The sequence below is a fragment of the Callithrix jacchus genome, chromosome 6, assembly GCF_049354715.1.
Source record: "Callithrix jacchus isolate 240 chromosome 6, calJac240_pri, whole genome shotgun sequence".
Taxonomy (NCBI): domain Eukaryota; kingdom Metazoa; phylum Chordata; class Mammalia; order Primates; family Cebidae; genus Callithrix; species Callithrix jacchus.
This window is the reverse complement of record NC_133507.1, coordinates 142530740-142556708: the sequence shown is the minus strand read 5'-3', so window position 1 is coordinate 142556708 and position 25969 is coordinate 142530740. Positions and strand designations below refer to the sequence as shown.

The following is a 25969-nucleotide window of genomic DNA, read 5'->3' as shown; positions in this document are numbered from 1 at the left end:
TTTAAAAACCTGGCCATGAGGAGCTTTCATTTAAAATAAATACTAGCAAAAGAAGTGCTTTCCTTTAAAATATTCAAAGAAGGCATTTATTTGCCCAGCATTTATCAAAATGACTTTTAAACAATGTAAAGAGATTCTTTTAAAAATGTGTATTATTGGGACAATAGTCTGATTTAATGTGGCCTCTGGGGTTTAGGAATCTGCCTTGTTAACAAATGCCCCCAGGTGATTCTGATCCAAGTAATCTTTGATTACAGGTTAGAGAAATCCCATCTCTCTTAAATGCTTCTAAAGGGAAAGTTATGTTAGCTTTCAGGCTTAATATTCTGGAATATTTTCTGGCTTTTTAAACATCAGCCTCGTTCAATTACTCCACAAAGATAGAACTCCATGGAAACTTACCCCAAAATAAATGAAAACCAAGGACAGAGTATAAAATATTTTTTGGAAAATTATGCCCAGTTTTCTTTTGGTCTGCCATCTGATATCTTTTAGATCTCATTCTTTTTTAAGATATCCGAATTAGCATTTCTTTAAATAAAATATTTCAAAGCATTTGATTTAACGGAGTGCTTTAAGATAAAATTTTTTTACTGCTTTTATTTTTTCTAACAGAGAACCTGAAAATAACTTCAATTCTACAGAAATCTTCTAAATTTATTTCTATTTTTCCACATTCATTAGCAGGTGATCTCCATGCAAAGCTCATGAGACAGGAAATACTTATGCTAATGTTTGTATATTATACTGAACCCAATAACATTTACATGCTTATATTTCCACTGTATTTTTGAGCAAATATATGAAAAAATAACAACTCTGATAATAATAGAATGGTAGTGGCAATAATTAACATTTTTGGAGCAATTACTGTGTTCAAGGCATGGTGTTGATTACTTTATATGCATTATCTAAGGTATTTGTCTTACCATACTCATAAGGAAGGTAAACCTTTATTTTAGCTTATGCGGAGGAAATTAAGGCTTACAGAAGTTAAGTAACTTGCCCATGATCATGGAGATTGTAAATGACGCAGCAGGGACATAAACCTTCAGGCCATCTGCCTCAAATACCCATGCTTTTAACCTCTCTGTGGTCCATGGTTCAGCAATTTGCAAACTTTGGTACTGTATTTACAGTATTAAACCAAATGCCTTTCACTGCTAAAATCTGCTAGAAATAGTTCAGGATTTTCATGTCATCCTCACGTTGATCACTCATGTAACATCCCAAATGACATTTTAGAAATTGTTACACACAGTGATCTTTAATAAATATATTTCCAAAATTTTTTATGAGCAAAGTATTTAATGAGTGGCAATGGGGTGAATCTCTCTCTTGCTTGGCTTCTCTTTACTAGCTCAGGTGCTTTCTCGTTGACAACACTGAAGTCATTACCTTGGAGCAGAAAGGCAATTCGAGGAAGAGGCAGTCACCAGGAAGGCTTCTCATTCTCCACCCCAAATAAATCTCTTCCTCTTTCTCCAAGCTCAATAGTGAAGGCAAAATCCTTGCATTTCACATTGGAGGCAAATTCAAACACTGAAGATTCCTAAAATAAAAAGACTTAACTAAGGAAATATCAGATCCTCCCTAGGAATAGGTTTCAATGTGTAGGAGTGAGCAGAATGTGACTGAATGGCAGCAGGGAAAATTATATGAAAGAGTATGGAAACAGAACAATCTCACCTAGTTCACTAGGTACTCAGGTACCCTTTGGTTGACCTCTCAGAGCAGATCCAGGCTTGTTACCTCCATAAAGGTAGTCAAGACTTGTATGGTGTCAACTCCGTCCCTTGGCCTTTGTCCACTGTAAATGAAATTGACATATGTTTCTATACAGCTTGTGTTTATATGCTCTCCTTACTTTGGTTGGAGTATTTTTTTAATGACAATATGAATGTCTTTTCTGTAAGCTACAGCTCAGTTAATTCCTACTTCTTTTTTTTTTTAATTGTACTTTAATCCTGCAGATCATGCAGGATTGTTGCATAGGTACATACATGGCAAGATGGTTTGCTGCCTTCATCCCCCCTTCACCTGTATCTGGTATTTCTCCCCCTCATTATCCCTCCCCACCCTCCTCATCCCCTACTATCCTTCCCCTACCACCCCCCAACTGGCCACAGTATGTGATGCTCCCCTCCCTGTGTCCACATGTTCCAATGGTTCAACACCTGCCTATGAGTAAGAACATGTGGTGTTTGGTTTTCTATTCTTGTGACAGTTTGCTAAGAATGATGGTTTCCAGATTCATTCATGTCCTATGAAGGAGATGAACTCATCATTTTTTGTGGCTGCATAGTACTCCATGGTGTATATGTGCCACGTTTTCTTTATCCGGTCTATCGTTGATGGATATTTGGGTTGGTTCCAGGTCTCTGCTATTGTAAACAGTGCCACAATGAACATATGTGTGCATGTGTCTTTATAATAGAACAATTTATAATTCTTTGAATATATACCCAGTAATGAGATTGCTGGGTCAAATGGCCATTCTGTTTCTAGGTCCTTGAGGAATCACCACACTGTCTTCCACAATAATTGCACTAATTTGCACTTCCACCAACAGTGTAAAAGTGTTCCTATTTCTTCACATCCTCTCCAGCATTTGTTGTCTCCAGATTTTTTAAGGATCGCCATTCTAATTGGTGTGAGATGGTATCTCAATGTGGTTTTGATTGGCATTTCTCTAATGACCAGTGATGGTGAGCATTTTTCATGTGTGTTGGCCTTATGGATTTCTTCTTTTGTAAAGTGTCTGTTCATATCCTTTGCCCACTTTTGAATGGGTTTGTTTGTTTGTTTTTTTCTTGTAAATCTACTTTAGTTCTTTGTAGATTCTAGATATTAGTCCTTTGTCAGATGGGTAGATTGAAAAAAATTTTTCCCATTCTGTTGATTGCTGGTTCACTCTAATAATGTTTTCTTTGCTGTACAGAAGCTCTGGAGTTTAATTAGATCCCATTTGTCTATTTTGGCTTTTGTTGCCATTGCTTTTGGTGTTTTAGCCATGAAGTCCCTGCCTATGCCTATGTCCTGAATTGTTTTGCCTAGGTTTTTTTCTAGGGTTTTTATGGTGTTAGGTCTTATGTTTAGATATTTAATCCATCTGGAGCTAATTTTAGTGTAAGGTGTCAGGAAGGGGTCCAGTTTCTGCTTTCTGCACATGGCTAGGCAGTTTTCCCAACACCATTTATTAAACACGGAATCCTTTCCCCATTGCTTGTTTTTCTCAGGTTTGTCAAAGATCACATGGTTGCAGATGTGTGGCATTGCTATGAGGCCTCTGCTCTGTTCCATTGGTCTATATCTTTGTTTTGGTGCCAGTACTATGCTGTTTTGATTACTGTGGTCTTGTAGCATTTCAATTAAGGATGAGGACGAGTTTGTCTTCTACTTCTTTTTTGTCAAATGACAACTAAGGAAGAAATACATTTTTCTTTCTGCCCAGACTACTGGACTGTCAGAACATTTAAATTATCTCATTTCCCTAGTATAGTTATCTTCCTCCTTTTAACAATCTCAATAAAATATCTTCAGCTGCTCTGTACTAACTGTATCAGTTTTTCCTGAGTTTTGAAACTATTTTTAGAAATTTGGATGTGTATTTGCATATACGCATGTGTTTGTATGTGTGTATTTAATGTTCACATAAATGCAGTCAGGTGGCAAGGCAAGTCCATGTGTAAAATAAAATATGTGTACCTTAGAACCTAAAGCACAATTTTACAAATGATAAAACATAAAAACTAAAATATGTGAGACAAATGAAAAATAGTTATTTGGATAGATATGTATCTAGAAGTTACCATAGAGATTTCTTGAATTCATTACAACATAATGGGCAAGCAGAGATTTAGACTGGCATATGGATAGAGGTACTTACTAGCTAATAGAATTCCTTCATGTTTCTTCATTGTATCTAAGAACGTGTACTATTTGGTATAATTTAGAATTTATAAATGATTGCCAAGTGATTATTATTTCATATTTGTATGTCAAAATGCAGTGGTGGTGCTAATAATTTGAGGCAAATCTTTTAACTTTGTCCTTAACCATTACTTTCTCATCACTGGTTGTAATATGAATGATCAGAGTTTGTGATGATGGTAATTTTTCTCGAAAGATTATAGTTTTATCAAGGTAACAATAAAGAAACAGCTCTCTCTGTAGGTATGAAGATTTTCTTCTTTTCTCCCTTGTAGCTCATTTGTAACTTTCCTATTAAGCTGTGGCATTTTGTGCCTCAGAGAAGAATGAGACTACTGATATTTGGATGGTTTCATTTTCTATCATTTCATACAAATTGAGCTCATTTTCACCATCTCTGAAGAATATTCTTTTTAATGTATGTGTTATACTTTTGCTTGCATCACAGTTCAAAAGAGATGCCTTCAGACCTACAGAGGAAGTCTAAAATAAAGCCTTGTGTTCATTCTTATCACTTTGTGTTTGTAGGTGATTGTGTGTGTAGCTGAAGGGATACATAATTTCAGTAAGTTTTACTCACTACAATCTAACTAATTAAGGTTTAATCTTTTCAGCACTGTGACATGTGTGGCTCAGAATGACGTCAGTCTTGTCCTTAAAAACTGCTGTGCTGTAATCTCTGGAACCCTGACTCTACGTTGAGACCCATTCCAATCCATAGCTGAGTCCTAGCCAAGAAGACATATTTCTAAAGCTGCTGATACAGGGGTTCCCACAAGATGACAGCAGTCCATCTCTTGCTCATGACTTGGCTGAATTTCCTGTTGAACTGAGTATTGCTCATTCTTTCACAGGGACATCTCTCTCCTCCAACCAGTACCATGGTAACTTATGCACCTGCCAGTAGCTGAGGTCCTATTCTTTCCCCATTGTTAATTGCCGCTGCTTGTTGAAACCTATCAAACATGTAGAGGCAGATGTCTTAGTCCATTTGTGCTGCTATAACAAAATACATGAGACTGGGTGATTTATGAAGAGAAGAAATTTATTTTCTCACAGTTGTAGAGACTGGGAAGTTCAAAATTAGGGTGCTAGTACATTATCTGGTGAGAACTACTCTCTGCTTTCAAGATGGCAGCTTGTTTTTGCATCCTTCAGAGGGGAGGAATGCTGTGTCCTCACACAGTGAAAGGCAAAGGGTAAGCCATCCCAGTGATGTGCAAAGCCTCTTTCACAAAGGCCTAAATCCATTAATAAGTGGAGGAGCTCTCATGATGTAATCACCTCTTAAAGGCCCCACTTCTTAATATCATTATATTGGCCACTGAGTTTCAACACATGTATTTTGGAGGTGACACGTTGAAACCATAGTGGAAGATATGGTGGAAGAGATGGGGAATGAGTTAAAAGAGCACAAAACTCTTGAGCCAGAATTCAAACTATTTCATTTATGTCTCCAATGGACACAAAAATTCTTCTTTCTTCTCTTGCCCTTTTCATTGGGAAAGTCATTTCCTGTCTCTCTGCCATTATCATAGCGCTCATCACACACTCAAGTATAGATATGTTGCCATAGTCGGTAGCAGAGTTCCTTGCTGATAGAAGGCAATTTGAGATGCAACAAAAGAATTGATGCCATTCTTAAAGGTTTGTAAAATAAGAGCCAAAAGGATTAATGTACTTTGGCTAATGATGTAAAATTCCAAGCATACCTATTCAGTAAGTACTAAATAAATATTGTTCAAGATGAAATCATTTGTTCAAAATGAAAGAGTAAATCCATTTAAAAATCTAGTCTATTCTTTTAGAAGTCATCATTCCGGAAAAACCTGCTAGACTAGAATAGGAATGTCACAGAGCCTCATAAAGCATTACTTAAAATGTACTAAAATATGTAACAACGTGTATCTGCAACAAAAGACATGAAGGCTCCATTTGGTTACAACGGTGTATGAAAATGTGTGTGTGTCTTTGTCAGATGTGACATGGGTAAGGGAAGGTGGTGAGAAAAACTACAGTTTTCTCCCCTAAACTTTGATATAAACTTTTATACTTCTATGAGAGAAGGCTTCTTATCTATAATTATTTGAAAATATGAGCAGCATAGTATAAGAGTAGGAACCTAGCATTTAGAATCGTAAAAGTTGGGTTCAAATTCTACCTCTACCATTTCATAGGGATCTGATACCTTAAACTTTTTCAGTCTTTCTGAAGGTGGCAATAAAACCTGTGTCACAGGATTATAGTGAGGATCAGCCGGGCGCGGTTGCTCAAGCCTGTAATCCCAGCACTTTGGGAGGCCAAGGCGGGTGGATCATGAGGCCAAGAGATCGAGACCATCCTGGTCAACAAGGTGAAATCCCGTCTCTACTAAAAATACAAAAAAATTAGCTGGGCATGGTGGCACGTGCCTGTAATCCCAGCTACTCAGGAGGCTGAGGCAGGAGAATTGCCTGAACCCAGGAGGCGGAGGTTGTGGTGAGCTGAGATCGCGCCATTGCACTCCAGCCTGGGTAACAAGAGCGAAACTCCATCTCAAAAAAATAAAATGAAAATAAAAATAAAAAATAAAAAAATATAGTGAGGATCAGAAGAGATAATCTATGAATAAATCCCTAATAAATGTTCTTGTGCTTTTATTGTCACTATCATAAATACTGTGTTGTTTTTAAAATCATGAATATCACTTTGATTTTCTCAATCACATTCTGATAGATTGTAATGTTTTGTGAAATTATGAACACATCTTTTTATAAAGACCTGCCCAAGACGGGGTAGTTTATAAAGGGAAGACGTTTAATTGACTCATAGTTCTGCATTGCTTGGGAGGCCTTAGGAAAAGTACAATCATGGTGGAAGGCAAAGGAGAAGCAGGCACCTTCTTCACAGGGCAGCAGGATGGAGTGAGTACCAGTAGGGGAAATGCCGATGTTCTGTTTGTCTTCGTGTACCTGCAGTAGCTAGCACACTGGGGATATTGAGTAAAAAAACAAAGGGAATTAAGAGCTCTTTCAAGGAGAGGAGAAAGTCAAACCTTCCTCTTTACCCCCAGGGTATTATATAAAATGTTGAAGGAACTTCACGAAATCCTCTCCCATATTACGCTTCAGACATTTTAAGATAATAAAATAGAAGACTCATCCCTGGGGTTTTCAATGGTTGATTTTCCACTTCACCTTGCTTTCTAACCCCCTTCACCTCTTCATTCTATGATCAGCATCTAACTTAGGTGACTTCAAGTAACAGGTGGTGGTTGCTAGGATACTGTCAGAAGCCCCAGAAGCCCCTGAATATGAACAGCAAGTTTATTTCTATAGCACTCATTTTTAGCCATTTTAGCATGTTGTATCATATCAACGTATGAAACACATGAGTCCACATTACTTAATTCAAAGTGAGGTACCTTACCTACATTTTTAGGTATAAAAATTATACAGGTAATGAAGTTCGAAATGGTGTTATTCTGTGTGTCCCCAAAGGCACTCATCACTAGCATCTGGGAGTGAAGCAGCAGATAGATGAGATGCATTCATACTTTCAAAAATGAGGTTGTGAGGAAGTTCAGGGGACAAACCTTAACCTCTCAATGAATAAGTTAGAGGAGGAAAAATTTTACTTGTTAGGGGTGACAGTATATTATAATGCCCTGGGGCTATTGACTAAATATCAGTGGTAAGAGTATCATCTAAATTCACCATGTTCACAGAGGTTGGTGGCAGTGAGGAAATACTACATTTAAAAAGTAAGTAAAATTAATAATAACAATGCTAACATGGAGTAATGGAAGACAACTGCAAGACTGTAATCTTCAGAGGGAGAGATTGTGTCTGCATGTCCACCACTGCATCTCCAGTGTCATGCATTGGACCAAAGCCTTCAAAAGTGCTCATTGTGCTGGGTACTGTGGCTCACACCTGTAATCCCAGCACTTTGGGAGGCCAAGGTGGGTGGATCACCTAAGGTCAGGAGTTCAAGACCAGCCTGTTTAACATGGTGAAACCCTGTCTCTACTGAAAATACAAAAATTAGCTGGGCATGGTGGTGGGTGCCTGTAATTCCAGCTACTTTGGAGGCTGAGGCAGGAGAATCACTTGAACTGGGGAGGCAGAGGTTGCAGCGAGCCAAGATTGCACCACTGCACTCCAGCCTGGGCAACAGAGTGAGACTCCATTTCAAAAAAAATAAAAGTGCTCATTGCTCTCTGATGAATGAATGAGTGCATGGATTAAAGGTGAGAACCAACAGCCTGATTTTATCCATGGTGGAAAGAGATTCATTCCCCCAGTCAGGATGATAACTTCCTGAGGGTTAGTGCAGCTAGAACCACACCGAGGAAAGAAATACCAACGTTCAGAAAGCTGGGAAGGCAGTCAAGGGTGATAGACACTAAGCATTCTCAATATGTAGCAGCTGGAGAGCCATATGGGGGCAAAGAGGAAAATGACAATGGCTCTCCAAGAACATGTGCAAAGCCTCAAGAGAATTCTATCATCACAAGAAAGGGACCTGGAACTAGGGTCCAGAATTACCTTGGTGGGACCCAAGGCCTATGGCTCTTCCTAGGGAGATGTATAACCACCATATCTTTAATCTTTTAGGCTTCTGTGTCCTGGGAAACAAGTACATACATATTTAATTCAGTTAAAAATTACTTCCAATTGGCAGATGTTAGGATATTAGCTTGAGCACAGAGAAGTGGTATTAAAATATTCGCTAAATACATCAATATGTTAAACCGTCTGTGGGCTTTAAAATTGTATTGTGTATTCCATTATGGAAACATGCATGCGATATGTTAGGTGAAGAAAGCAAAAACACAAAACCATATGCACACACTATGTTTACAGCTATGTTAAATTGTACAATTATAGGATTTGAGAGAGAGAGACCATATGATCATTGATAGAGATGCAAATATTTGGTATCTTAGTGTTTACCGAATATTTTCCCTGTAAATTTCTCTGCAGTAAACTTCATTATGTAGAAAGAGGTTGTTCCATCTAATCAGTCGTAGCATGCATCAAATGATGTTTCCAGATGGGGATGGACTGTGTGTCACTCCCACTCAACACAGAAGGACCATAATATAGGTTATATGGCCTATAATGGGGTTCTGTAGGACTCTTTCACTGAAAATAAAATGATCTGCCAGCAGGCGTACGGACAACAGCATTAATAAACTTTAAAATGAGTTTTCCTAGATGAGCTTTGTTGTCTTCCTATTTAGGTTATATTAAGTCAGCTGTCAACCAGACACTGAAGTTCAATTTAGCAACATTATTAATTAGGTAGACCATTTCATAATCGTATTTTCTTGCATTTCATTCAGGTCTCAGCAAATTTCACATCATTCTCCTGTTGGTCATTTTCTTCTTGATAAAAGAATGAGGAAAGCTCCTGAGTTTCTAGTCTGGGAAGAAAATGAAAGAAGTAAAATAGAAATACAATTAGCAGTGGTAGTTTCCATATTTCATCACTTTTCTGTAAACGGATGTTTTGTTAGCTGGCCAGACTACAGGTGCATGAGTCATATGAGGACCATTGTTACTGAAAGCCTTTATGGCAAATAAAAGCTAGCTCTTCTCTTGCAAAGACTCCTTCAGAAGCCTCACACATTCAGTCTTACAACATTTTTTATCCTTCCCCTAACTCTTGGCCCCATAGCCTTGAACACTCCTCTCATCTTTATCCCCCCTCTCAAGGGATTCAGGGTGAAGAGAAGAATTTTTGAAGAATTTTAGGAATTGGATCAATGAAATTTGTGTCTAGGGACTTCATGTTTTGACATACTGGGAGTATCTATACTTTTGACAGATATTTTCTACGCGAGATTTAGTGGACAAGAGAGCTTAACAATTTATAGACATAGGACACTGTTAGATGCAGCTTCACTGATAAGTGGTCTGACCAACCATTTGGACAAGAGACTCTGAGTTTAGAAAGCAAAAACAAGATAAATAGGAGAGGTCCTTTCTTCTTTTATTTTTTTCATGATCGAAGATGTGCATGGGAGTTGGCGGTTGAGAAGTAGTCAGAGAGGTGTCAAAGAAAGAGTGGGGGTAGAGAGGAATGCCAGGAAATCTCAGCTCAGAATGATTAGTGTCACTTAATCCCAGAATACCTGTCTTTCAGTAGGGCATAGGTTGGTGACAGGGTTAGGCTCTGTGTCTCCACTCAAATCTTATCTCAAATTGTAATCCCCATGTATCGAGGGAGGGACCTGGGGGAAGGGAAGTGATTGGACCATGAAGGTGGTTTCCCCCATGCTATTCTCCTGATACTGAGGGAGTTCTCATGAGATCTGATGGTTTAAAAGTTGCAGTTTCCCCCAAATCTCTTTCTTTCGTGCCACCATGTAAGACATGCCTTGCTCCCTCTTCCCCTTCTACCATGATTGTAGGTTTCCTGAGGCCTCTGTGCAGAACTGTGAGTCAATTAAATATCTTTGTTTATAAATTACCTAGTCTCAGTTAGCATCTTTACAGCAGTGTAAAAATGGACTAATATGGCTGGGAAAATGCAAAGTAAGTCGAAGCTGTCCTAGTCCCAACTCCCTATGACTCTAGGGCAACTGTAATTCCTGCTTCAAGAGGAACCTCATCAAACTTGATGTTTTAAAACCCTTTCTGTTTTAGCAAGAATTAGAAAGTTTTACAGCTCACTCAAAAATCATAGCCCTACAATATTTACTCCTTCCAAGGCTCTGGGGGGAAGCCTCTCCAAAGAATAACTACTCATTGAACTTTCTCACTATCCATGCAGTCCTCCAGACTTTTGCTTGGTGTTTTCGAGTTTATCTTATTAAATGACTGCATCGCTGATGCCTGAGCCACCTGCCACTGTGGATCAGACCCAGCTTTACTACCACTTCACAAGTGTCAGTATCAAGAGAACTCTCCAGCCCCTCAGCAGACTGATCAAATCATGTGATAAATTGCAAGTTTCCAGGCTGGTCTTCTTTATGGCTATGTGGAGGAAAAGATTATTCAAGAATTGCCTGAGGAGTTCAAGCTGTTCACAAGCTGTTACCAAGGGATGAGGGCCCCATAAAGAACTGCAAAAAGGAAATCCCATTGTTATAACAGAAGGACAGTACTGCATCTTATTGGCTACCCCCGACCCAACACATTCAGGCCTGATTAGCAGAGGTCTTGGCTAGGAGCTGCAGTGCCTTGGAATTGATTTTGCAATTAAACAACGTTGGCAGTACTCAGCTCCGCACGTGCCTGATGATCTAGGTTCAGTTCAAGTGAAATTACCAAAAAGCCTGATCGATAGTCCATATTGGATTTGTGTTGGACCACTGAGGAGAAAATACTTTCCAATTTTGACAGATTTCCTCAAAATAGCTTGCAGTGTTCACAGTTTTTCTTCAAACCTTCTTCCATGTGCAGCCATCACAGCTCTGTGGCAATGACTACATTCACCTCCACTGAGCTTAGGGAATTAGTCACCAAGATTCTTATCCAGTCTGTCTCATCATCATATCTCACTGTCCACAGACACGCGGTGTAGCTAAATTCATGGAGCATCACACCAAGGAACCTATCTAATTTTACAAACAACTCTTCCCTTGCTCCACCTCCCATGTCCCTCCTTTTTACAGCTCCACACTCCACCTTAACCAGATGATCCCTAGTATGGGTCTTCATGTTCCCTACTGTGTCTTTAACCCAAGTTCCCCAGCTTCGAAAGTAAATATGTATACATCCAAAGAAATGCTTTGACATAAAATAATACTAATACATTTTTACAGATTCAATGTTTTTATTTTTATTCTATTACACTTACCTCCAATTTCTTGTCGGAGGGTTTAACTTAAATTCACAGTCACTTTGTAAAGTTACAACATTTTTCTATGGCTGATATAAGAGAAGCCTTTGAGTTGTTGTTATTATTATTTTCCTTTATGTAGCTTACAAGAAATGACAGATTGGTAATGACTGTCTGGATTGCTGAGATATGAAGAATGCAGAGGACATTTCCAAACTGGGAGAAAGAATTCGAGGAAAGATTTGTGATGTCTATTGTTGGCTCAAAGGTGGAACTTTGAGTATACATGCCACATATATGCCATTTTTACCTTATATTTCTCACAAGAATTAGTTTTAAATGTTTTATTCAATAATACAACATAATTACAAAGATTTAGGTGAGAAGTAAGCAAACTATAATCTGTTGGCAATTCCAGACACTCTATGTTTTTGTAAATGAAATTTTATTGTACACAGCCACTCACATTTATTTGCATGTTATCGGTGGCTGCTTTTGTGCAACATAGGCATGTTGAAATAGCAATTGTAGAGCCCACAAAGTGTAAAATTTTAGCTCTCTGGAGCTTCACAGAAAACAATTCCAACCCCTGATCTGGATCTAACCTAAAACTACTGCTTGATTTCTTCCTCGATAGACCTAACAGTTAAGGTCACTTAATTCACTGTTGCTGGTTCAACCCCACTTGGTCTTTATTCAAATGAACTTAATTAAAAAGCTCAGGTATTTGAGCATCAGTTTAACTTCATGACCTAAGGAGACTTTATCTCCTACACTCTAATAATGGGTATCTGTCCATTTTCTGTAACTGAGTTGCCATGTGGTATTCTAGTTCCTGCAAGCATTGAGAATTAACAGACACTCCCCTACCACACACCGCCCTTCTATTTCAACCTTTCGGATATCCGTCAGCTATCTGGAATCCAAATGGTCATCCTTCACAATTATAGTGGTTACCAACTACTCCTGCATATAAAATCACCTCAAAACTCTATGGCTTCAAACAATAATCAACAATTAGAATTCATGTGTCCACAGGGCAGCTACTCTGGACTGGGCTTATTATACGTCAGTGGGTCAACGAGGGACTCTGCTTCAGGCTGAGCTTTTGCTGGTGCAATTTAATTGGACAGCTCTGCTCCACATTTCTCTCATCCTCCTGCTAAAGGATGGGCTAGTCCAGGCACGTTTTTGTCCTGGCCATGTTCTAAGTGCAAGAGGGAAAGCTCAACTGCACAAATGATTTTCACGTCTCTGCTTGCTCATGTCTGCTAACATTGCCCCAAACAAGCACAAGGCCAAGCCCAGAGTCAAGGGGTAGAAACAAAGCCCTATTCATAGAAGGAGGTCTACAAAGTTACATGGCAAAGGGCACAGAAAGAAACCATTAATGCAATTCACAAATATGCTTTCAGAAGAACCCAATAACCTGTCTGTCAGGTTACCAACTCCAATATCTCTATCAAACTGATCCAGAGCTAAACAAAACCATCAGCATATAAAGTATAGGAAACAAAGGCAGGGTGCCATGCTAACTCTCTTGATCCCAAATTCCAAAGCATGCATGAGAAGAGGGAATGAAAAGAATGACATCTTAACCTAAATTATAGCATCAGCAATAATATTCTGAAACAGAAGAGTCTTTTAGAAATTGTTCTTCCATGTGAAGCCCACCTGCCCAGAAGTAAGAGCCACACCCTTACCTCACAGTACATATAAGTGGGATGATGAAAGTAAATCAGCAGGTGGAGTGCTTCAATAGAAGCAGCTAAAAACTGCTAGGTTTTTTGAATTTTTATTTTGAGATAATTGTAGATTCACATGCAGTGAAAGATATAATATAGAGAGATACTGTATACTGCTCACCCAGTTTCCCCTAATGATAAAATCTTTTAACACTGCAGTATAATATCACAACCAGAACATTGACATTGGCACAATTTGCCAACCTTATTCAGATTTTACTGTTTTATGTGCACACTCATGTGTATCTGTTTATTTTTATGCATTTTTGTCACATGTATAGCTCTGTGTAACCATTACCATGATTAAGACATCGAGATTCAGAACCATTTCATCAAGCATCTATTTTTTACTAGTTGAAGACCAGTGAATTCTGTATAGGAGCACAGAATCCACTTCATTGTAGGATTTTTCAATAGTCTGAAACATTTGGTTCGTGTCATGCAGTCATAGCCTCTGTCAGACACAGGATATTTGTCTCTTTTTAAACAGGTAATTGCCTGTTAAATGAGTCACGTAACTACTCTCCTCTCAAGTGACCATGGAGTACTTATGCAGTGTGTATCCTCTTACAAATCTAATAAGAGCTGTGTAAAATGAATTAAAAAGTGTTTCACTGAAATGCTATCTCAAGGAAACCCAGCTCTGTCCATTATATTTGGAGCCATGAAAGAATGTGAAACACATTGATGAGTGAGACCCATTTAGATATTTTCTAAAATGAGATTGCTTCAGTTTGGCTATTGCTGATCTCATCAGAAATGATTCTTCGGCCATACTTGTTGTCTTGGCTCTGAAATGCCAATTAATGAATTACAAAAACAAATGACTCGAATCCTGGATTCTTACAGAGGTTTCACAAATGAACGATTTGACAATGAACTTTAAAACCACGGAATTTCACAGAACTCATTACCAGAGAGGGTGTTATGTGTCTTTCTTCAGACTCTTCTGATTGTTGTGAGTAAAGATGCCAGAGTGATGTGGTCTTGACAAGAATCATTTATGAACCTGAAGCTGTATGCCCATCTAACATTGTTGTGTTAGGACTTGGAGGAATGTACAAAACCCACAACTCCATGCAGTGCAGCCTACTGTGCCACATATAATCATAGAATAGTAAATCCTGGAGGACGTTCTATGAAAAGGGTTTACAATAATTTTAGCCTCAGAAATTTCTGCTCAAATGTATCCTTTTAAAATACATTTTAAAGGTTATACATGGACATAGTCCAATGAATCAAAGAATCCTACAAGATCGGACTTGGTGTAAAAAGTAGCAGGCTGACTTAGATTTAAACATTCTTGAGTTTGCTAAATTCCAAGTTTCTCATTTCTTTTTGCACTTGTATTGTTCTTCATTCTCTTGGTCTGTCTCTTGGTCTGTTCTCTTATGCCTCTTATGCCTTATATTACAAATTCAAACAATTAAACCTTTCTTGTCATTTCTGCAAGGTTCTGGAAAGAGGTAGAAAAATAATTATGTTTACACTGCTATCATTTACCCAAAAAGCAAATATAACCTTCTGAATCCCTAAATCCCAAAGATCCTCTCCTTCTCAGGCTTTCATCTCATCCCTCCAGAAGCCACTTGATTTATCTCTTACCCAAATTTTAAAAGCTCCTCGAAGTATTGGTTGAAAAAACAATACTGTCATCTAATTATCAGCCTAATTTTGTAGATAAGCAAACTAAGACTCAAGTAAAATAGGAGTAGACAGACTCATACTATGAACCACACCTCTCTTCTTACCAGGTGCTCTTTCTACCATATCGCATTGCCTTTACTTAAGGCAGAAAACAATGCAATTGCTGGAAACATCCTGATAGCAGTCTAGACAATCTAGCCATTCATCACTTATTCTTTCCTTCAACAAATGTGGACACCTGCTGTGCACCAGGGATTATGTTTGGCATTGAAGATAAAGTAGTAAATACAACAAGCATGACATTTTCTTTACTCAGGTCTACATTAAAAGATGCAGAGGTCATTGTCTGGCAGTCTGCAGGCCAGATTTGGGCAGCAGATGTGCTTAATTTTGCCTATCCATCGTTTTATAAAAATTAAAATAAATTTATGCCAATATTCATAAGTTGAGAGTACTATATTAAAGGCAATCTGGAAATTTGGCTTCACTTGAAGAATAATATGATCTGGAAACACTAGGCCTTTAGTTTCTCCTTGACATCAGCGTGAGATGTAGCAGTCCCTTAAGACTGAGCACACATCCCTCGTATAGCCCGCATCCCACCAGCTCATTTCCTCTCTCTGTATCATCTGCCTTGCCCATGTAGAAACTGGAATTTGTCAGTTTTTACCTAGTGGTTTTCATATTATTCTCTGTGGAATCTTAGGGGTTCTGATGAGGGCCTCAGCTGGTCAGATAGAGAGGGGTTCTGCTTTGAGAGCCCCCAGCTAAACAGAGGTGGCCAGCAGCCCTCCCCTAACAGAAAACAAAGGGGAGCTGGACATAAGTGTGGAGGTATGCCTTTCGCGGGATACCTTTTTACCTGGAAGACAGCCTAATGCCTCATTTTTCAACCCGTGAAAGGAGGTCCCTCACATGAGAAACTTGTTTATACTGGAAGGTGCCCTTGTAGCTCTTATGTGACCCGTGCGCAGCTGCCTGACCATCGCTCTGGCAATAATGTCTGTCCCTGTCACGTGAGGCAGGAATGAAGAGTCAGAGAGAAAGAGAGAGAGAGAGTACACAGCAGTGTATATAAGGCAATTAGCAGTGTATATAAGGGGATACATATCACTTTAAGTTCATGGGCAAATATTAGGTTGGTGCAAAAGTAATTGCATTTCTTTGCACCAATTTAAAAATAAATACCCAATGATCCCTTTAAAGGAAGTTTTTAGGAAAGAAGACAAAAAATTTGCCTCTAAGTTTTTATCGCTGGCCATAGGCTTGAGCTATCTGAGTGTAGAGTAGAACTGGAAACTGTGAAGGGTGACTGAGGCCTGCTTGCGGTATGAAAAAGCTAAACTTTTATTGAAAATAGATGTCAAGGCAACATAAAATTATTAGAATTCACTAGAGGTTCCTAACTCAGGCCTAATGGATTCTAACAGAAAGGCCCTGCTAGGCTCTTCCCGAGTTTACATATTAGGCATCCATTTAAGGATTCTCTTTCACTAATGTATTCTGCTGAGGGGGAAAACCATTGAGTCCCGCTGTCTTGTAAGCGTACTAGTAGGTAGGACACTAACTGCTGTAGAGATAGGGAAGAACGCAAACTCCAGTACTTGATTCAGGCTTTAAGGAGGCAATAGGCAACCCAAGGATAGGCAAGATAGGCCTGAGAGAAGGCAAAAATTTAAGACGGAGAAAAATAACCTTTGTCTTGACTAAGCAGCAAAAGGAACCAGATGTTCTTCTCAGAAGGAAATGTGATACAAACATCAGGCTACCTTAAGTAGTGTCAAATATGTTCATAATATAGACATAAATGGTTTCTAACTGTGAAGATATTTTTGAAAGCATAAGAACAAGAGGATTAAGAAAACCCCACACATTGAACATATCATTGTCAGCTAAATATGTGGACTCTCAGATACTTTTTTTTGAATAACTGTTCTGTTTACACAAATACAATAAAATGGGAGCTGATTTTCTAAGGAGCTTGGTGAAAGGGTACATGTATCTGGAGAAGAGATTATGACTTTATTTAAATGAAACACATACACTCAATAAAGACCAAGGAAGAATTGGCTGATTTTAATTAAGATGAATTGTACCTAGTGCCCTCTCACTACTAGTACATAACCACTCCTGTTCAAAGAAATACAATATAATTTTTATTTTTATATTTTAGAAAATCAGGCTTCTCAAATATTTTAAAGGTAAGGAGCCATTTAGTTGAATATTTCATTACAATGTAAATATTATTATTTTCCAGCTTTTCTACTTTTAGCATTTAAATTGCCTGGTCTCACATAGAGACAATTGCTTATCCCATTATAGGCTTGATTTTTAAATACTGAGATCTGTCTACATAGCAGTTTCTCTTTTTAATTCTTTTCTTCGTTACTTCCAGGGCATAGCATAGAATTATAAAAGGTTTTAAATCACTCCTAACTCAAAAAGCTCATAATCACAAGACAGCTTCTTCTACGTCTTCCACCTATATAGTAACAGAAAAATACATTGAAGCTCTCTTTCAGGGATTCACATATTTTTATGGTAATATTTCCATGTTAACACTGACAGAAAGTTCACGTGGAGGTGCTCACTTGGAACTACAAACTTACAAGCTAAAAAGAGTATCTTCATTTAAAAAATGTCAAAACTAATTTTTTTTTTTTTTTGAGACGGAGTTCCGGCTCTTGTTACCCAGGCTGGAGTGCAATGGCGCAATCTCGGCTCACCGCAACCTCCGCCTCCCGGGCTCAGGCAATTCTCCTGCCTCAGCCTCCCGAGTAGCTGGGATTACAGGCATGCGCCACCATGCCCAGCTAATTTTTTGTATTTTTAGTAGAGACGGGGTTTCACCATGTTGACCTGGATGGTCTCAATCTCTTGACCTTGTGATCCACCCGTCTCGGCCTCCCAAAGTGCTGGGATCAAAACTAATTTTTACAGGGACAGAATGCCTCATCCAAGGTTGTAAGGATCTTAGGAGACCTGGGTTCATTTGTTGGCTCTGATTTGGGGCCATAACTTCTCTCAAGTGTTAGTAGGTACTGAAAGTGTAGCAACCACACAGGCATGTTAAAAAGACCAAAGGAGATAAATTCAGGAAAGGCTTAGCATAGAAATGGTACCCAGCGGAGGCTTAATAAATGCTCCTTAGAAGTAGTAAAAGGATTTCAACTTGATTACCCAAGTATTGCATCTGATTGTCTGTCCTGCTTCCTATCCTTGGATGTTGCAAACATGTTAAAGAATCGGGGAGTGTGTTCAGACTGAACGTGGCCCATAATTGTGATCACTCATGCCTTGTGGCTTACCGAGTTAGCGAGGGAAGTGATGGTGACAAATCAGAGCTACAGGATCCTTGAGGCATAATGGTGACAGATCAGAGCTTGAGGCACATACTTGGGTTGACTTCACGCAAGTTCTCCAAAATTTTTTTCATTTGCAAAGAAACATAGAATAATAAAAACACAGACTTCCAGGCTCATAAATGGTCATCTTAGAAAAATCCAATGCATGTTTGTGTCCCTTCAACATGAATTCTAGTGGTTGTGCATTTTGTGAACGGTCCCTTCCGGAGATGGGAAGCTCGCTGCTCCCTGGACAGCTCACTCTCACACAGATGGTTCTGACAATGGAAAGATGTTCATTCAGTGGGGTAAATTCCATCACAAAGTCCATTTATGCTGGTTGGAATAAATTAAATTCCTCTTTCTAAAGACGTTCTTTCAGAATGTGAAAACAGTTCCACTGACTCATTGTTGAATGATCGCCAAGTCATTCAACAATTTCTCTTTAGACTTGGAAAAAAAAGAAGCTCACATTCCTGGCCAGTTTTCTCTGAATGCCCTCCAGTGTATCCTTATCATTTTTATATATAATTTCAACTCTTACTTTAGAATAAGGCAGGTATACATGCACATTTGTTACCAAGGTATACTGTGTGATGCTGAGGTTTGGGATATAACTGAACCTGTCACCTAGGTAGTGAGCATAGTACCCATTAGTTCTTCCACCCTTGCCCTCTCCCTTCCTTCCCATTCTAGTAGTCCCCAGTGTCATTGGTGCCATCATTATGTCCATGACTACCCAATGTTTAGCTCACACTTATAAGTGAAAACATGTGGTATTTGGCTTTCTATTCTTGGGTCAATTTGTTTAAGATAATGGCCTCCAGCTGTATCTAGTTTTCTGCAAAAAACATGATTTTGTTCTTATTTATGGCTGCATGTATTCCACAGAGTATGTGACTTTTTAAAAATCCAATCTACCGATGGGCACCTAGGTTGATTCTGTGTCTTTACTATTGTGAATGCTGCTGCAATGAACAGATGAGTGCATGTGTCTTTTGGTAGAATGTTTTATTTTTTTTTTAAATATATATCCAGTAATGAGACTGCTGGGGTGAATGTTAATTCTTTTTAAAGTTCTTTGAGAAATCTCCAAACTACTTTCCACAGTAGCTGAACTAATTTACATTCTCACCAACAGTGTATAACCATTCCTTTTTCTCCACAGCCTCACCAGCATCTGTTGTTATTTGACTTTTTAATAACAGCCATTCTGACTTCCAGCCATTGTGGCTTCAGTTTGCATTTATCTGGTTATTAATAACATAGGAAACATCATTCTGGATATCAGCCTTGGGAAAGAATTTATAACTAAGTCCTCAAAAACAATTGCAACAAAAATAAAAATTGATGAGTGGGACCTAATTAAACTAAAGAACTTCACAGCAAAAGGAGCTATCAACAGACTAAACAGGCATTCTAAAGGATGGAAGAATACGTTTGCAAATGATATATCTGACAAAGGTCTAATATCCAGAATCTCTAAGGAACTTGACAAGAATAAACAACCCCATGGAAAAGTGGACAGAAGACATGAACAGACACTTCTTCAAAGAAAAGACATACAAGTGGCCAAGCTTGCTATTTTTCATAGTTCATGCTCCAAACTGAGAACAGACCCATAAGTGTGATACAAAGTACACCTTCTTTTGTGTTTAGTTGTATGCTTTGATCAAGGCAGCCTGTTAGTGACTATTCTTGACTCCCATTATGCTTACATAGGCAACTCACACCTGTAAGGCAATTGTCATTCTCCATTTATTTTTTAAGTACTAGACATCTCCTGGTGACATCCAGTAACTCCTGGTGACATCACTCTAATCCTTCACAAAACTTGAGAGATATAAAGGATCATAGATACTAAGTAGTCCAGAGGTAGCAAACTAGCCCACAAACCCAGTTGATCTGGTATACACAGATTTGGCATATATGATACCTTAAAGAAAAATTGGGTTGGGCTTGGTGGCTCACGCCTGTAATTTCAGCACTTTACGAGGCTGAGGCGGGCAGGAGTTTGAGACCAGCCTGGCCAACATGGTGAAACCCTGTCTCTACTAAAAATACAAAAATTAGCTGGGTGTGGTGGCACACACCTGTAATCCCAGCTATTCAGGAGGCTGAGACAGGAGAATTGCTTGGACCTGGGAAGTGGAGGTTGAAGTGAGCCGAGGTCGCACTATTGCACTCCAGTCTGGGCAACAGAGCAAGACTCCATCTCAAAAAAATAAAAATAAAAATTAAAGCCCATTTTCAAGGGCTGCATACATTGGCACTTTCAGCAGGGCAGGAAGAAGACGTGTAATTCTGAATGACCACAATCACCTGGAGCTGCCCCTGCTTTCTCTTTAAACAGAGCCTGCCTGTTCGAGGTGCTCACAACTGACCCTGTTCACTGACTTCCATTACCTGTCTCTCCCTGAATGAGTTGGCAGACCCATAGTGGTTTCAAAGATTTGCATGTGATTTCCCTCTACCGCCTTAACTTTCTCTCATTCCTGCCTTTGCTTCTAGATTCACTTACCTACCTAAATGCACTCTACGAGATCAAATCCAGTTCTGTTGCTGAAACACCATCTATAAGTACTGATGACTCTACATTTGGTCATTCTCTCAAACTCCAGAATAGTCTTCCAATTGCTCCTCTTTCCCCAGCCATTTCTGCGCTTCTTTTCTGTGTATGTATGTCTACCTCTCCACCCGGCTCATTCAGAATAGTTCCTCTGGTGTCTTCTCTGTCCTGCCATCTGTGTCTGGACTTTGCTTTGTGTATCTTCTCCTTGGTTGTCCAAAACAATCCCCCCAGTTTTGCCTCTGCCCTCATCATTTCTGTGATTGCAGTTGTCCTCTGTGTTTTCTCCTTTACAGGACAAAAGTTCCAACTTCATTCCAGTTTCTTCCATATCACTCACCTCCTGTTTCAAAACTGGTGCCTGTTTTTGTTCTGTGACCCAATGGTTTTCAAGTGAGGTTCCCACACCAGCATCAGCACCAGCTGGAAACTTGTTAAAACTACAACTCCTTGGGCCTCACCCCAGACTTACTGAATCAGAAACTCTAGGGATGGGGCTAAGTAAGCCATCTCTACCTGATAAGCCTCACTGATGATTCTGATGCCTGAGTTTGAGAATCACCGCGCTCCACCTCAGTAGCTCTCAGCTTTCATTGATATCTGAATCTCCTGAGGAGGTTTTTAAAATTACTCATGTCTGGGCACCACCCCAAAACAATTAACTCAGTTTCTCTGGAGATGGGCCCAATTAGGGATATAGTTATAAAAGCTCTGCAGGTAATTCTAATGTAGAATCAGGGTTGCCTCAAGCCTGCCAAAATGTTTCCTTTTTGGGGCCTTGACTTGGTCTGTCTGTCTGTGAAGCTGTGCCTCCACTCCACGTCTTGTTTTCTCCTCATTGTCGTCATGTAAGAAAAACCAACCCTGGCCATCCTAACTCCAAGCATCCTTCCCACGCCAGACCCTTTCTGTCACTTTATCCTGTATTATTGTCTTGCTTGTACTAATCTCTAATATTTTAAAAACCATTCACTTACTTATTGGCTCTACTAGAAAATGAACTGCCGGGTATCAATGACTGTTCCTTTCAAAGCTGCGTGCCAGCTCCCCGGAACAATACCAGCACACGGAGCAGCTCAGGATATATGTGTTGCATGAAAGAACAAACAACACATACACACAAACACCCCAATACCACATGCTGTTTATTCCAAACCCTGTGCTTTCAATGCTTTAGTTTAAAACTTTAATTTTGTTCTTTTCTTTGCATTATCTTTGACTTCATAATTAGCAACATTTCCAAAAAGGTCTAGAACATTTGCTTCAGTTTTTCTTTATCCACAATAAATTGTTTCCTAGTGTCATGTATGATGTTGTAACTATTTAATCTTTCACTTCTTTAAAAAATGTGCAGCGGGACCCAGCGTGGTGGTTGACGCCTGTAATCCCAGGACTTTGGGAGGCCAATGTGGGTGGATCACCTAAGGTCAGGAGTTCAAGACCAGCCTGGCCATTATGGTGAAACAACATCTCTATTATAAATTAGCTGGGCACAGTGGCACATAACTGTAGTCTTAGCTCCTTGGGAGGCTGAGGCAGGAGAATTGCTCGAGCCCCTGAGAGGTGAAAGTTGCAATGAGCCAAGACTGCACCACTGCACTCCAGCCCGGGCAACAGAGCAAGACTCCATCTTAAAAATAAAATGTGCAGTGGTTACTTGCCACGGGTGTGAGTGGCAGCAGCACGCAAACCAAGCTTTAGGTCTGTCTCTGTTTGCTTCGTGGTATGGATGGAGTGTGCTGCTGGAGACACGGGGGTATATACTTGCTGAAGTGAATTGACTTGAGAAAAGAAAAAGGCTTTCGGTCAATAGTTTTAAAAGCCAAGGGGCCATTGAAAAGACAGTGAGAATATAAACAGATACAGGAAAGAGCATATGGTTCAATAGAGAGATTGAATCTTAAAAAAAAAAGCTGGGGTGTTTAATGCTTGTGCATGTATTGGAAATGCCTTGGCGGCTGCTGTTTCTCGTTGGCCCCTCTTACCATGCCAGCACTTTTGAAGACCTAGGCCTGGACAGAAATTCCCCTGTACCCCTTAGCCATCCCTTCCCTTTCTTAAACTGCATAGAAGACTGAAACTAGCATTCACATCAGGGAAAGCTGTATCGCCACAGGCAGCCATTGATTGCAAGTAAGCTGCTACAGAAACTCCCCTTTTATGATGCTGCATTATCTCTATGAGAGCAATCAGAGCGATCAGCTGGAAATCCTGCAACACTGAGAAGGAGCTGACTGGCTCACACACTGCTTCTCCTTGAAATAGCTTGCTGGAAGACCAGTAGGGCTCTTCAGCACAAATCAACATCCTAAGGGATTGATCTGTTCCTCCCAAGGAGGGAATGCCTGCTGACTTTGGCTGGACAGAGCATGAGAGGGGACAAAATCTTTAAATGATGATTAATACATTGGGATTAGGATGCAACTGTCTTGCATCAGTCCAGGCAATGTCTTCATTTTCATAACTTAGGATTCCTAATAAACCAGAGTTTAAATTACTTAGACATATTTACTCTTAGTCATACAATTGTAGGCGTGAAGACCTAGGCATGGCCCGACAAAGCTATGATGAGGCTTAAACCCATTTTACCGCTCTTCACTCCAACTTCTTTCTATAATCTGGACATTCACTGGGTTGTTATCTTAAAATCAAGAATTGGAGATGTGTGTTTGCCTTTATTTATCTTGGCTTTATTCGTGTACCAGCTCTGCCCTCCTTACCTCGAATTCACTTCTTCATCTCAACAACTTGAATTTTCCAGTGCTGCCTACTGGATGTCCATACCCTGTCTCCTGAGGCCTGCCCTCTCCTGTAACATTCCAGTTGTCAAGAAGTTCCTCTGACCACCTTTCTGGACCAATTTCTTTAGAGCAAGAATCTTTGCTAGAGTTAACTTGATAACCCAATTTGTGTTTCGTTGATGACCTAGTATGTGTGTTAGCTTTTCCAGGTACGCAACAGACTGGCACTGAAAGAAGTGTCTGAAATTCAAAAACTAAAAATAGGAATTTTCAGTGGTTTTGGATATCAGAGAAATAGGGGAAGATTTGGTCAGTGGACAAGAACAAGCCAAGTGGTGGTGGCATCAGTCACAACAGAGGGGCCCCCTTTATCGTGTCCTCTCAGAAGAGACATAATTAGCATAACCCCATTTGCTTCACCCCGTGTACAGCACCAATGCAATAATTCTCACACACTCCTGGAGCTAGAGACACTGGCTCAGCCAGACTGGGGGACAAGTATCTTTTTAGGTTCATACAGAGGAAATTTAGAGAAAGTGAAGAGAGAAAAAAACCACGCATTTGGAGACCTAGAAGATAAACCAAGTCTGTCTATCTTCTGAGTATTTTTTTAATTAATTGAAATAATTTATAGAGAATGACTTCAGGCACAGTTCAGTTCAATGTAGCAGATATTTACTGACTGCTAATGCATAATTAATAGGGATAATAATAAATTACTAATCAGCAACACTGAATTAGCGTTTACCTTGTATTATGCACTCCACTGAGCATTTTACATGGATTATTTCAATAGTAATTTCATCAGCTTTGTTTTATGATAGGCAGTGATATGTTAGTTAACTGGTTCTCTGAGGAGAAAAACAAAATACCTTAATTTGTAGCATCTGCTTATTACTATGGTGTAAACATTCCTAGCATAGATAATTTAAAACTACCAACAGCTCACAAAATTTCTGAATATATTAAAGTTGGCCCACTAAATTCCTGACTAACAGTTGGGTCTCCCAGCTAGTAGAAGCTAGGTCTGGCACACCACTGGTGGTAGATACCTTTACTTTCCCCTTCGTTAGGGTGACCAGGTCCTCCCAGTTTGCCTGGGACTTTCTTGGTGTTAGTATTAAAATACCTGTGTTTAGGAAAACCCCTCAATTTTGGAGGAACTGAGATTGTTGGTCACCCTACCATTTTATCCTCATAATATTATTAGTGCCCTTATAAAAGAGGCCCCAGAGGGCTGTCTTGCCCTTTCCACCATGTGAAGACACAGCTAGAAGCTGTATCTATGAATCAGAAAGGGGGCCCTCACCAGACACCAAACCTGTTGATGGCTGCATCTTGGATTTCCCAGCCCTAGAACTGTGAGAAATAAAGAGAATTATAGCTACCCAGTTTGCCATGTTTCCTGCTATTTTGTTGTAGTAGCTCAAATAGAGCAGGCCACCTTTGTACATATCTAGACATTGAGAATTTAGAGAAACATGTCCAAGATCACACAAGTAGTAAGCAGAACTATTTGTAGGACTTACAAGTTTGATTATGCAGCCCGAGAGCTTTACTGCAACAGTCAACAAGCTTGCATTTATCAATTGAGAAGGTCAGCCATGAGTGCAAAAATTATGAGAGGACATATACAACACACACAGACACACACACACACACACATTTCATAAAATTATAAAAACTAAAGTGGTTTGTGGCATTATTAAAGTATATTAAATATAATATTAAAGTATATTTAATATATTATGTGCTCCTTTCATCCTTTATGTTGAATAAAGAGAATGAGCTACAGCTTTGCCCAGCTGGTTGCTTTGTTGAATTCAAGGGTTTAGTTCAGTGTCATTTTATTAAGATCCCCTGAAAGGAATTGTCCACAGTCTCCTAGCACCTGCACTAGTATCATTTGCATAAATCCTCGACATTATGCAGGGGTACAGATGAAGCCAGGCTCTGCTTCTCAGCACACAAGCACAGGAGTGAGATCAATGCTACATCTTTTAACATCCTGGGAAATTTTATACATGAGGAAATTTCCCTTTTCTTAACATGCACTGTTGAATACTAGCTTCATTAACTATAACATGATTCTTCATTTTAGAAAATCATTTCAATGATTATTCCTAATGACTATCAAGATATTTATATGAAAAGTAGAGTTTCTTTCCTTCCAAATTGAAACTCATGAACCTAGAATGTCCTTTAATTAGAATATCC

The 25969-nt window shown here is 39.3% G+C and overlaps 2 long non-coding RNA genes across 4 annotated transcripts in view; one reads left to right on the top strand and one right to left on the bottom strand.

Annotated features, from left to right (window-relative positions):
• The window catches only part of LOC118154674 (uncharacterized), a 155555-nt gene that overhangs the window by 7481 nt on the left and 122105 nt on the right, over nucleotides 1-25969 (top strand). The window lies entirely within an intron of this gene.
• The window catches only part of LOC144576829 (uncharacterized), a 741704-nt gene continuing 720692 nt past the window's right edge, over nucleotides 4958-25969 (bottom strand). For all 3 annotated transcript variants that reach the window (XR_013519398.1, XR_013519399.1, XR_013519401.1), the window contains one exon: nucleotides 4958-9343. This is a non-coding gene — a long non-coding RNA (uncharacterized LOC144576829). The remainder of the gene's footprint in view (nucleotides 9344-25969) is intronic.